This window comes from Prorops nasuta, unplaced genomic scaffold (assembly GCF_024137725.1).
Source record: "Prorops nasuta isolate Cenicafe-Biocafe unplaced genomic scaffold, Cenicafe_Pnas_1.2 PNAS00013, whole genome shotgun sequence".
NCBI classification, from domain to species: domain Eukaryota; kingdom Metazoa; phylum Arthropoda; class Insecta; order Hymenoptera; family Bethylidae; genus Prorops; species Prorops nasuta.
Window position 1 is genome coordinate 1,309,100 of NW_027116810.1, and position 14,675 is coordinate 1,323,774.

Genomic DNA, 14,675 nt, shown 5'->3' on the forward strand with positions numbered 1-14,675 from the left:
ACGCATGTACTCAGCGAATTAATGCAGCGACACTGCAGGATGCGTTCGGTAACCCCGACGCCTATGGAAAGGAGCAATCAGGGTCTTCCTAGACGTAGTCTAGTGGAGTTGCTGGCTGCTCTTTTCCGAGCGGACCTAGGCCTCTACCACGAAGTCGTGGCAGCGGTCGAGGTGGCCGAGGCACCTGGGTTGAGCACCCCGGTCCGCAAACTCTCCCGAGTGGAGCGTAAGCGGGCTAGGGAGGCCCAACGGGAGACAGCGGTAGCTGTTCCGGAGACGAAGCGGCCGTCGTACGCAGCGATGGCGTCCGCTAAGCCTCTAAAAGGAGCAAGGCAACCGTTGCCGCCTAAGGTGACTCCGGCACCACCGGTGAAGAAGGCGAAGCCTTCCGAGTCGGTGGCCACGCACGCTACCGGCAATTTCGGCATACGTGTATGCTGGAATTGCAAGGGTAAGGGCCATCGGTTTTCCGAATGCCCTACACCAATTACAGATGCTTTCTGTAAGGGGTGTGGGCGCACCGGGAAAACGTTGCGCACCTGCCCTGCCTGTGGGCCGCATTGGCAGACAATCGGTCCATACGTGGCGAATGCGGGTACGAACGTACCACGTAAGGTGATAGCGGCAAAACGCAGATCCGAGCGTGGGAAAGTACACGCCCAACCACGGCCTTCCGAGGCGACTCCGAAGGGAATTCCCCAGGTGGTGACCCCACCGAAGGAAAAACCTTCGAAGCCGCTAAAGACGAAGGCGGCTCGTAAGGAGGTTTGTATGGATAGGGTTTCGCAGGTAGTCGAGCCCTAGAAATACTCCTCCTGCAAGTTATCGAATGTTACCGGTACGAGAAATCGTACGATCCCGCACGCTACCGTACACCTCGGTGAATTTCCCATCAATTTCCATCCTATTTTCCTTCCTTTTCATTCCTTTCCTATCCATCCAAAACAAAAACAGAAATTGATGAGCTTGAGCCAGTAAAGGCCAATGTTTTCAGGACGAGGTGAGACAGAGACCACACGTGGACCCTCTGTCGGAAAATGATACCGGTACTGCCATCTAGCGGTAATCGACGGCAAGACGAATCAATAATTCGTCGAAGTGCTGCCGTCGGCCGTGATCGACGGTACTAGAGGTCGATGAACTCGATCCTAGTGCTGCCATCTAGCGGCCCGTAGAGGAAGCAGAGCTATCGAACGCCTAGAACGAAATCCGATTAATCGAGAGGCGATTGTTATCGAGCAGAGGCGATAAGTGAGAATACGAGAATCACTTAGATCGTCTGCGCATGTCTACAGCTCGGGTGGGGGTAACCTATCCGACGGACGGCTAACGGGGCAAAACAAAATTTTGCCGGATCACTCCAGCGACAACCCTTGGACCAGACAGAAGAAGCAACACGCACTATTATATCCATACGTAGATGGCTGAGTCCACAGGACGGAAAAGGAGTACCGGGTCGGGCGACTCTGATGAGTTCGCAGAACCGACAGCTACCGATGCTTCCCAGGTAAACCTGGAGAAGAAGATCTCGAGTCTAGACGAGAGAATGGAAAAACTGGAAGGGTCTTTCCAGGATTTCATTTCTCAAGTCCAGCAGGCTTTTGACAAGCTGCTGAAAAATAAGACTGTTCCCGATGAAGCAACAGTGGCAGCTGCTTCTGCTACCGAAAAGCGCGCTAGAGGCCGACCGCGAAAGACCGCGGCCGCTCTACCGGCATCGGCCAATCAGGGTCAACCTTTGTTGACAGTGACAAGGCCGAGCGATGATCACGAATCTCAACCGACATCAGACGATGCTTCGGCTGAGATATTCCAGGGGGCCTGCAGGACGAGGGTCCTGAAGGAAAAACCTGGAAAAGTTACCGGCCAAGGGGATGACTGTATGCCCCATTGGCGTGTTCTCGAATCTCTCCAGAGATCAAACTTGACCTTTGCGGGCGATGGAACGGAGGCGGATGAGAGTTTTATTTCTCGAACCGATGCCGTCCTGAACCTTCTCAGGGTAAGAGATTCCGACCTGGTTGACGTCTTTCCCCACATCCTAACAGGTGTGGCGAGGATGTGGTTTGAGGATAATGAATTCTCAACCTGGTCTGATATTAAGTCCGCCTTAAGGTCTTATTTCAGATCACAAACATGGGAAGAAGAACTGGAGACTGAGCTTCTAACAAGAACTCAGGGCGCTAACGAATCTGTGCGAGCCTATTTGCAGACTATACAGTCGTATATTCGGAAAATAGGCAGAGAAAGATCGGATTGGAGCCGAATCGCTATCGCGCACAAAAATATGCTACCGGTGTATAGAAGAGGCATTGCTATACACAAATACATGACGTATCGAGAATTCGAGCGTTTGGCGCTCAATTTCGAAGCCGCTTATAGGCCGTCATTAAAATACCGTCCACCTGCCGCGCCTGAGGAAAGTTTAGTTCCTGAGTTGGCGTATACCGGCAGTCATGGAAGATCCCGAGAGTCTAGGCGACACGGTGTGCGTGCCCTAGAAGTGGATAAAACATCCAGCTCTGATACCGACGAATCAACAACGGAAGATTCGAATGATAACGAAGAGCATTTGAAAGCCTTTAAATCAACAAGGAACCGACAAGGAACCAGTTCTAAGCCGAAACCTTCGTTAGATAAGGCAGCTGGCAACAATAACAGCCGGCAGGGCTCAAAACGTAAACAACCGGGCCCGAGCGCTACCTGCTTTAATTGCGGGAAAGCTGGACACGGTTGGAGTGCGTGTAAAGAGCAGAGAACAATGTTCTGTTACCGATGTGGCAGCAAAGGGGTTTCTACAGCGGAATGCCCTAAATGCTGTTCAAAAACGCCAAGAGGAGTTAGTAAAATTTCCCGAGAATGTTACGACACTCCAAGAGCGGAAAAACATGATACCGAAAATCTTGGGTGAAAACCAAGCTAATATATTCCCGGATAATTATGTCGAAGAATATTCAGTACAGCAATGTGTGAATATTAACCATAATTATCGCTCCCGCGACTTCTCAGACCAACATGTTATGTTGGAGACGGAGAATGTAAACAAACACTCAGAGGACACAAGCGCTAGAGTGGTTGCTACCGAAAATTCGAACGATGATCAATCGGTCGATAAGTTACCGGTCGGTGATATTACTGATATAGTAATTACGACGTTTGGCGATAGATCTAGGAAACTAGCATTCTACACCACGATCACCGTACAAGGGGAAAAGCTGCGTGCGCTGGTGGACTCGGGAGCCTCACGCACGTTTGCAGGCAAAGTAGCCATTGAATTGTTTAATTCAATTGGTATACAAGCCAATAAAATAGAACCCTTAAGAGTTACCGTTGGCAACAATTACACATGCAAAGTAATTGAGTCCGCCAAGATCCCGATATTTCTTGAGGGGAAGACAACTATAGTTGACACACTATGGATGCCTTCTTTATCAAGTGATTTTATTTTGGGACTTGATTTCCTTCAAGATGCTCATGTTGTCGTGGACTTCTCCACGGGAGAATGGGCTTACAAGGAAAAACCTCAAAATAAACATTGGTTCTCGAATGCCGAATCACTAAACTATGCAGTGGTGAACAACGGCTTAATGGTTCCCGATAATGATAACGCTACAAAATTACAAGAGTTTCTAGAAATTAAACTGCCCCCCATTTCTGGAAAACCTGGAATTTCAAAGTTACCGGCAGTCATAATTGACGTGCAAGATCACGAGCCAATCAGACAGCGAGCTCATAGGTGCACGGATAAAATCCGCCAAGCTATGTGGCAAGAGGTTGACGATATGCTAACCAATGGCATTATCGAACCGTCGCAAAGTGATTGGGCGAGCCCGGTAGTCATGGCGAAGAAAGCCAATGGCAAGCTCCGCTTTTGTGTGGATCTCCGGCGCGATAACGCTGTAACTAAAAAGGATGCGTACCCATTACCGAACATGGCTGCGATCCTAGTTGAGTTACGACAGGCCAATTATTTAACAACGCTCGACTTGAGTCAAGCGTATTGGCAGGTACCGCTAGCAGAAAAGTCACGTGGTATCACGGCTTTTATTGTTCCAGGCAGAGGCTTATTTCAATTTAAGCGAATGCCTTATAGATTAACTAATGCTCCCGCAATATTCCAGCGTGCTCTGGATAAATTATTGGGTCCCGAATTTTATCCACACGTATTCGTCTATTTGGATGACATTATCATTGTCACCAAAACATTTGACGAACACTTATTATGGTTGGATAAAGTTATCGAAAAGTTAAGGCAAACTGAGCTAACGATAAATAAGGAGAAAAGTTTCTTCTGTAGAACGGAAGTAAAATATCTCGGATTTATCGTAGACAGTCAAGGTCTTCGCGTGGATCCGGCGAAAACAGAAGCCGTAATCACGTTCCCGATACCGAAGAATTTAAAGCAAATTCGTAGATTCTTGGGAATGGCATCTTGGTATAGAAGATTCATTCCAGAATTTGCGACAGTTGCTGAACCGCTAACGAAATTGACAAAGAAAAATCAGTCATGGGAATGGACAGCCAATCAGCAGTCAGCATTCGACGCGCTGAAAGGATGTTTGACAAGCGCGCCAACGCTTGCATGCCCAGATTTTTCGATCCCGTTTGCATTACAGACCGATGCTAGCAATGTTGGCTTAGGTGCTGTTTTGACACAAGTTATCGAAGGTCAAGAAAGAGTAATCGCCTACGCGAGTAGAGCGCTTATGGATCCCGAAAGAAAATATACCGTGACCGAGCAGGAATGCTTGGCAGTGGTGTGGTCGATAAGGAAGTTTCGATGTTACCTTGAGGGTTACCACTTCACTGTAATTACCGACCACAGCAGTCTCCGATGGTTGCATAATTTAAAAGATCCATCTGGAAGACTTGCTCGTTGGGCTCTCGCCTTGATGGAATACGATTTTACGATCGTACATCGTAAAGGAGCTTTAAATCATGTTCCTGATGCTTTGTCAAGAGCACCGGAAAGTTTAAATGCTTTGCTACCGTCTTACGCCGATACCAAGGATGCGTGGTATTTAAAGCGCGTAAAGGATATCGAAAGAACGCCAGAAAAATTTCTTGATTGGAAATTAGATGGAGAGTTGATGTATCATCAACGACGTTCAGATTTGGCAGATGCTGAGCTCGAAGATCTTGATGCTTGGAAACTGGTGATACCCAGGGAGTACAGGCAGAAAGTGCTCGAAGAATGCCATAAGTTACCGCAAGCCGGCCATCAAGGTATCGATCGTACATATCGACGCCTTTCGATAAATTACTTCTGGCCAGGTATGTTCAAAGATGTAACGGCTTACGTCAGTCACTGCGACGAATGTCAGCGTTGCAAGGTAGAACAACAAGCTCCCGTCGGCTTCATGGGACGTCGAATTGTTGAACAGCCGCGGACTGTAATATCGGCAGATATTATGGGCTCACTGACGCCAAGTAAACAAGGGTTCTCGTATGTGTTGGTAATCCAAGACCTATACACAAAATGGATCGAAGTAGCTCCACTTCGACGCGCTAACGGCAAAAAGATTGCAGAAGCTATCGAAAACTTGGTGATTCATAGATGGGGTACACCAAAAGTTTTAGTTACCGACAATGGTACCGAATTTGTAAATAAAGACATAACTGCTTTATTACAATTAACGGGTATGAGGCAAACCACGACACCTTCATATCATCCCCAGGCAAACCCCACCGAAAGGGTGAATAGAAGCCTGAAGATGATGATAAGGGCCTTTCTCGATTCTGATAATCGAGAGTGGGATCAGCATTTGGATGCATTTAGATTTGCATTTAATACTGCCCACCATGGTTCACTGCAAGCTACACCTGCATTTGCTAATCTGGGTAGAGAACCAGAATCGGCAAGGTCGATGCGACGTGAATTAGAAGGCGATACCGAAATCATGCAGCAACCGACAGAAAAGTGGTTGGCACGCATGAAACGCTTGGAAACACTTAGAACAGTTTTCAAGTATGCTCTCGAAGAAGCGCACGAACGACAGGCAAGACCGTATAATCTACGTCGTCGTGAAAAGCACTATGAGGTTGGCGAGTTAGTCTTAGTTCGCAACCGACAGCTCTCGAATGCCGCAAAACACATATCGGCTGCACTGAACAAACCATTCGGTGGACCGTTTATGATTGCGAAGAAGTTATCGGAGACAGTTGTAGAATTGTCTGATTTGGCAGGAAACGTCACTGGAAAAATGTCTACGGCAGACATCAAGCCATACAAGCCTGAGCTACCGCAAGAGTAAACCCAGACTGAAGTGCATCACTGCACGCTTGGGCGTGGCAGCGAAAAACGAACTCGTGTTCGGGCGCTTTCGGTTTCGGGTCGAAACCTCCGTTACGGAGGGGGGTATGTAACGAAGTTCCCCGTTACGTATACGAGATACCGAATAAAGAACATAAAAGCTACCGAACAGTGGATCTTATTAATCCCTACGTTACCGATTCGTGAGATAGGCTCACGAGTGGATTATAGCTAACGTCAAGGATAGACCCCGTTGACAGGCAGAGGCCCGGATGAAAAGACCGGCGCTCCAGGAAACGATGTCCAGGTTGTCCTGGGGAGTAAGGCAGGGCCATGCCAACCAACCCAGGCAACCTGAGATAAGGAGAAGCGGCCTCGGGGAGTCCTAAAAGAATGACAGTGTCTATAAGTCCCCACGAGGAGGGGAAATAGAACATCGAGTCTGGCTTGAACGCTGGTTACGCGCGTCATGCAGGCTGCGCGAATATCGTGCGCAGACTGCCATCGCAGGCAGTCGGAACGCGACCATGGGACTGTGCTGACTTGTCCGTGCGTGCTGGTGAGCGCGCGACGCGGCACTCAGGCAGCCATGGGTCGGTTCGCTTACGTGAGGCGTGTGCTATAGGCCAGCCTGCACGTACGTCACGACTCGATACCGGCCAATGCATGGTGGGTTGCGCAGGGGCGTAGTTAGCCCGTTGGAATGTGTCCCGGTGCCCTCCGTAATCCCATAGGCTTGCGCTATGGATGGACGGGCCGCGAACATTGCCTCCATGGTGGTCCGCTCCTGGCAAACTCTATGCTTTGGCAAATGATACCGCATGTTCCCGCACTCCTCACCACCACCTGTGTGTGGGTGGTGAAGGATAAATGTATGCCCTTCAGCAGATAGGTCTGCGAGGCTCGGACTTCCGTAAGGAACCCTCCCCTCTCTCCACGACCTAGCATACTGAGCAACCCCGGCTACCGCTACCGTCCATATGCATGGCCTCAGGGCTGTATAAGAATGCATAGCAAATGGAGTCGAAAGACTCAAATGATAACGTAGGGTTGTTGGCCACCCAACTGACCAACTGGCGCCCTGATACCGATAGAATGGACGGGCGAAGGTAATGGGAAAACCCGTAGAGTGAGTGGCCCCTCACACTGACGGGAAAAGCATTACAGTCTATATTATTAAATCAAATTGTGAAACTGCAAATTAGGAAACTATTAAAGAATAAAGGTTATAATTTTCATCGGTCTTAAATAATAATAAATAAATTAATTTAAGTTTCTACAAGTGTTGTGCTCAAGACAGAATTTTCGTAAATTTCAGAATTGTTGTTAAAATATATTGATCCGTCCAAAATAGAAAAATTTACACTTGGAAATATGAGGAGCTTGCTGTTATTAAATTTACATTAATTTATAATAAAATGAAGAAATTATTTAAAAATTTAATTAAAAACAGTTAATATTAAAAATATATATATATTTGATAACGTTGTTTCATTTACCTGTACATTTATCTATCATTTAAATATTAAAAACAACATTAATATCCCCTATATACAATGATATTCCTAATAACGAAGAATAATTTCTCATATATTTTGCTTTACTGATACTCTTATCTAATGGCAATTCCGGGAAATAAAGCTCAAGATATTCCTGTGACTTTGGTATAATTCTTTTCATAAGCTGTAAATAAGAAAGGTTAATTAATTCATAAAACACTAAAATGTATTTCTACTGTTCAATTTATTTCAAAATAAATCATACATTTATATCGAATATTTTCAATCAAGATATCAGCTAGAAAGAATTTTCAACTGATATATTTTCTGAGTGTTATGTATAGCAAATGATTTCTTTATTAATAATTAAAACACTATGATTATTAATACAGAGTCCCAACAAAGGACAGAAAAACTACCAATTTTGTGACCCTTTTTAAATTTGACGTTAAATGCATGACTGTGACACTTATTGAGTAATAGTGAAACGAACATACCTTTGTTTAAGAACAAAAATGTCTTAAAATCAGTCAAGTAATACCCTCTAATTTTTTTAGATTTTTTAAATGAAATTTTTGTTTTTTTAAATTATGGAGAAAATGAATATTTTTAAAAAGTCTTCTAAAAATGTGAAATAATTTTAAGGTATTATTCGACTGATTATAAGACATTTTTATTTTTATAAAATTTTTCTAGAGTTTGTCGTTTTTGAGAAAAAAAATGAAAATTGAAATAAATTGAGAAAGTTTGAAAAAGCGTCTCTTAGACGGAATATATAAAATTGCCCTTGTCCAGCTGTTATTATATTATTAACATTTGTTTATAATTGTATATATGATCATTTCACAAGGATTTCAATGTATTGACGTAGTTTTTTGAAATTAGGAGTTCTCTGTACAGTATATTGCTACATGATTTTGACAAATACTACTGCATCGGTAATATTTGTATTGTTAAAATCCTAGCTTTCCTCAGTAAATTTTCATTTCGATTTCGTTTCATTTTTATTTTTTTCCTAAACTTCGACATTGTTTGATAATTATTCATTTCGTACTACACAATTTGTATTATTAACATTATTGTTTTGTACTCCGCTGTAATTAAAAAGGCCACGTTCACCATAAGTGAAAAAACGAAAACGAGCTAGCGAAAAAGTGGTTAAAATCCAAACACGTGAAAATTGTGCAATTTATATTCCTTCAAGCATTTCTGGAGATTCTAGTTCTGAATCTGGTTCAGAATCAGAAGGTTGTTCGAGTGATATTTTGAAAATTCCGAATGTAAGTTATAGACAGGTTCTAGATAATTATGAAGAGAATCAGTCAAAATTAGAACCACACCACACTTATACATGGATAGAGGGAGAAAAGAAACGTAAAGAAGGGTTTAAAAATGAATGTTTGCTTTCTGATTCCACTAAAACTTATTTGCGAAGCTTATCGTCAGTTCAATTATTTGAATTATTTTTTTCTTTCGACTTGAAAAGTTATATTTTAGAAAGTACTGAATGTAATGGGTATTCTTTCACAGCTAATCAGTTAGATGTATTCTTAGGAATCGTTCTTACATCTATTTTTAATGAACGGAAGTCAGAAAGAGATTACTGGTCTTCTAGTGAATTATTGAAATGCATTCCTATTGCATCAGCAATGAGTCGAGATGCTTTTTTGGAAATTAAACGAAATATAAAGTTGTATAAGCCAAAAGATAAAAATGACAATGATAAGGCTTGGAAAGTAAGAAATATTCTTGACATTTTTAAGAAAAATGCTGCGCAATTCGGTTTCTTTTCTACAGCTTTATCTATCGATGAAATGATGGTTAAATTCCATGGAAGAGCTCCAATACTTCAGTTCATGCCTAATAAACCAGTGCGATTTGGGTTAAAAATGTGGGCAATTTGTAACGTTGATGGATATTTATTCGACTGTGACATCTATTGTGGCAAAGGAACAAATATTTATTCTACAAGTAATGAAATGAAATTATCTAAATGTGCTGTAGGAAGCCGTGTCGTCATGTTAATGGTACAAAAGATACTTACCTCAGTAAGTCTCAGAAAAATAAACATGTATCACATTTATTTCGATAATTATTTTTCCAGTCCTGACTTATTCGTTCATTTAAAAAATATTGGTCTCGTAGCAACGGGTACTGTCAGGCATGATAGAGTCAAAGTTAAAAATATTCTTCCAAAGAAAGCAGAACGAGGAGCATACATTGTTCAACATGAAGAAAATAGTGGTATGAATTTTATTACATTCATGGATTCAAAGCCTGTTTCATTTCTTTCTACAGCAACGGGGGTAACCCCTTTACATAAGATTCGACGATTTTCTGTACAAAATCGATCTAAAGTAGATTTACTCGTTCCTAAAATTGTTAAACAGTACAATGATTTCATGGGTGGAGTAGACCAGCATGATGCACACTGTAGCAATTTATTTCCTACAATTAGAAGAAGAAACTGGACATGGTCAGTATTACTTAGGTTGATTCAATCATCAATTACTAATGCGACAGTTCTTCGTAATTTAGTACATGCTAATAAAGTAGGAACGAAACAAATCGCTTTAGAAATTGCTGAATGCTATCTTGCTAAATATAAACTGAAAAACATCCACGTAAGAGTAAACGTTCCAAAGAAAAAAAATTGTAAAAATTTTAAAAAATGTAGCTCAAGAACACAAAATATGTGTAAAAATAGTAATGTTTACTTGTGTTCAAACTGCTTTCCTATTTTTCACAAGTGATAGTATCAGAATTATAATCTTAACTTATTGATTAGGTATAATTTTAAAAAAAGATAAAAATATTTGCGTTTTTCTTTTCGTGATAACTGAGCAAAACCAAAAAAACAAAAATTTCATTTAAAAAATCTAAAAAAATTAGAGGGTATTACTTGACTGATTTTAAGACATTTTTGTTCTTAAACAATTTTTACCAAAGACAATAGTATTCGGTGAAAAAAATGGTGATGTTTGAAAAAAAAAAATTTTCCTTTAGGACGCCATTTTGTTTAAACTAAAGTATTTAAGAATGGGCTCAGGTGCAAAATTATTAGTTTAGGGGTCATGGACGCGAGATTTAATACTTTTGAGTATATAAGCATATTGAAAAGTAAAAATAAACTTGATTAAAAACAAAATTCGTAGCAAAAAATTACGTTTTTTTTTATATTTTCAATTTTTCCATATTGAAACTAATTTCTAGAGACTTGTCATTATCACCATTGAAAAGAGCATACTTTAAGACATAGAAAAAAGTGGTTCACGAATTTTTTACTTTGAAATTAATAAAACAGCAGCATCTTAAACTTAGACATTGAAAAACGTCCGTTCAGGCGCTAATGGGTTAAAGATCGTATGCAATCATGGGCATGAAATGTGGGAAATTAATTAATATGTATATCCCCTCCTTTGTGATATTTTAATTTTCCCCTCTGAAACTACCTGAAATTTTCGAGAGTTACAATTTAAATCTTACCAACTTTCAAGTTGAAATTATTCCAATCATCTGCATGGGTTGGTACCACTACTTAATTATACTTAACTTAATAGAGCTTGGTGGGACTCGGCCTAAGATACCTAGGTTTAGTAAGAGCTAGGACTTAATAAGTTGTCCTAGCAAAAATTGTTAATATTCATGAAATTGATGTTAAATTGTTATTCTCCCACATAGGGGAGACTATTAAAATTGTATCCTTTCATTTAAAGGATATTTTGTAATGCGCTGCATTGGTTTAGTTAAAAAACCATGCAAAGTTATAATTCCATGCTCGATGGAAAGTTAATTCCTTGCACGATATCAGCAACTTATCACAATAGCTATCTACAATTTAACTAACGAGAAAAGGGGAGATTGCGGTAGCCACCTAGCGGCAATTACTGGTACTATCAATTAAATTGAAGTGGTTCACCCGTGTGTGTAATTACGTGATATTAAAATACCATCAGCGCGATAGAAGATTAAGGACGGCAGTCACCTATCGGTGACTAGTGAAACTAGCAATTAACTCAAGCTAGTTTATCTGTGTAGCAGAGTCGGAAGTAGTTAGGCTACGTAAGGTAACTAACCATCGACTTCGAAGGGTGAAAAAACCTTCCCTCAACTAGGATCCTCGTAGGATAACTAACCAACGGTACCATAGGGTGAAAAATACCCCCTCCCTAACCAAACTCGGTCCCACTATAAGACCTTCCAACTGTAACATAGGGTGAAAAATACCCCTCCCTAACCGAACTCGGTCCCACTATAAGACCTTCCAATTGTGACATAGGGTGAAAAATACCCCTTTCCTCCCTAACCAAACTCGATCCCACTATAAGACCCTTTCCTTCCTCATCCCCACCACTACCATACTAAGAGAGTCTTATCCCCACCTATCCCCCTTCCACAACACAAAACAGCTACCCCCACTCCCTGTCATCGGAACCGCATTGCTATACTACTATTATAAAATGTCATTTTCAACAAATATAATAACTTTTTTCTCGAAACTGTGATTCTTTTAAAGAATTAAAAGAAAATAAAATCTCATGTTAAATAACATCTTGAAATATTTGTTCCAAATTAAATTTTATGCAAAAATGATTCAAACGGAAGGTTTTTGGTTTTAAAAGGGGCATAAGATCCTACAATTTGTTTGACCTTGCAAGGTCATATGAAGTTCACCTCCATTTTTTTAATGATTATTCTCTTCTTTTTTTACATATTCTTATAGCTGATTTCAATAGCTTTCCAAATCGCTGGATAATGTATAATTTCATCCAAGCGTTTATGCGATATGAGTGTTTAAATTTATTGCAAGTTTTAAGGTTGATTTCAAGGACGTGCCACCTGTTATGAATGTACCCGAAATTTTATCCTAAATTTATATAAATGCTATGATTTATATTTGATAGGATCTCATTGCTGAAAATATTTTAAGGTATTACACTATGGTGGTCTGTCTGTGGACAATGTTCCAATTTAGAATGCAGAACTCGCCTACTTTGCTTCCAATAACCAAACAAGACACATGACAAAAACTATGATGTAATAGCTCTTTTTCAACTCGTATCCTATTGAGTATCAGTGCTGTTAGATCGTGGCGGCATTCTCTCCTCACCACGCTTTCCATATTGTCACTAATACACATTCAGCCGGTAGTAACGGTGAGCCATTCCCACTCATCCCGCTACTCACTATACACGCACACCATTACAGTGAAAAGTGCCTGTTTCGGCTGCCTTCGCTGGATTTCGGTCGGGTTCAGCACAGCTGTAGAGCGAGAGAAAGCGGTATAGTTTTCTTGGCCCTCTCACTCACTCCCGATCTTGACTCTCTCGGGGCAACTTCGGCTTTAGAAGAAGAGCGACTACTGCTAACCAACATATTTTTACCTGTCATCCGTGAGAAGTGATTCTGCGCTTACCCAAAAACTCGAAGGAAATCAAAATCCTTTTCCTAAATTAATTTTTAATTTTTATAAAATTCTTATATGTAGACACTAATCTTTCAGATTTAGTAATAAATACAAAAAATGTATTCTTATAATAGAATATAATGAGTTGAGGTATAATAAACTCAATATTTTTGTATTAATATGCTAACAAATGAATTTTTTTTATTTATTATTGAGTCTTCTAAGTTAATGGTATTTAAAAAAAAGTCTTTGTAATGAAAAGAAAATGAAAAAATTTTAAACTTCGCCAAGATTCGAACACGAGCCCGCCGCGTTACTAACGGCAACCTTACCATCTACGCTACAGCGCTCACTTGGTGTATTAAAAACAGATCAGCTGTATAAAGACTTACTACAATTCTTTCATTAACTCGTCATAAACGATTAAGAAATAGCTGCAATAATAAATACACTTATTTACACAGCATTATTACACTAAATATATTATGTTTTTATTTTGAAGCATACATTTTGCATGAAGAAACAATAGTTTAACCGTAACCATGCAGTACACTAAATACAAAACTATTCATATGCTCAATTATCATAAATTATTTGACTACACGTAACATATATTGTAATATTACTTAATTATTTTTCGACAATGTAGCATATGAATAGTTCGTATTTAGAGCATTGCATGGTTACCGTTAAACTATCGTATCTTCATGCAAAATGTGTGCTTCAAATTAAAAATATAATAAATTTAGTGTAATAATGCTGTATAAATAAATTTATTTATTAATGCAGCTTGTTTGTCGAATATTTGAATTGCGTAACTGTAAGATACTAAATTGGATTTATAGGATGACAAGGAGATTGGATGATAAGGTTGATTAAAAACACAGTCATTAAATACCTTGAAATATTGTATTTGTATCAAGGGGAGAAAAAATCTCGCGAACTGGGTGAGGAAAACCCCTATTAAAATTAGATCTCACAATCAACACTTCGTATACTAATGATTCATAAATGATACATTAATCGGAATGGGAAAAACCCCCACGAACGTGGTGGGGAAAACCCAATACACTACTACTGTAAATTCCTGTGAACTTGACAGGGTAACGTTACAAAAGATAAAAATTTCGAATTTTTCGCATTCGATATCCGCACGCACAATCCACCGTAACGATCTGGTCCCCTCGGTAGTTCCTTATCCCTCTTCCTTACCTTTTTCGTCAAGATTGCGGCACTAGTGATCCTGTGTTAGGCTCGAAGGAACTAAGCATTCGAATAGCGCTATGGTCAAACGTCAAACATCCCGCCCGCCTTCGTCGATTTGACGAACAATTCAGGATGATCCGCCCGCCTTGGGATGTTCGAAGTCATTGGTTATGAGAGGTAGTGGGCTCCAACTAACTATAGGCCTCTTCCGTACGGTGGATGCAGTTTTGACAGTCACAACTCGTACTAGTCCGTCCTTCACAGGATGAACCTCCAAAATTCGTCCAATAGGCCATTTGCCAGGCGGGTA

The 14,675-nt window shown here is 40.7% G+C and overlaps 1 protein-coding gene across 1 annotated transcript in view; it reads right to left on the reverse strand.

The window, feature by feature from the left end:
• Window positions 1-14,675, reverse strand: part of LOC136778035 (zwei Ig domain protein zig-8-like) — an 845,250-nt gene that overhangs the window by 110,977 nt on the left and 719,598 nt on the right. The gene's annotated exons all lie outside the window — the stretch shown is intronic.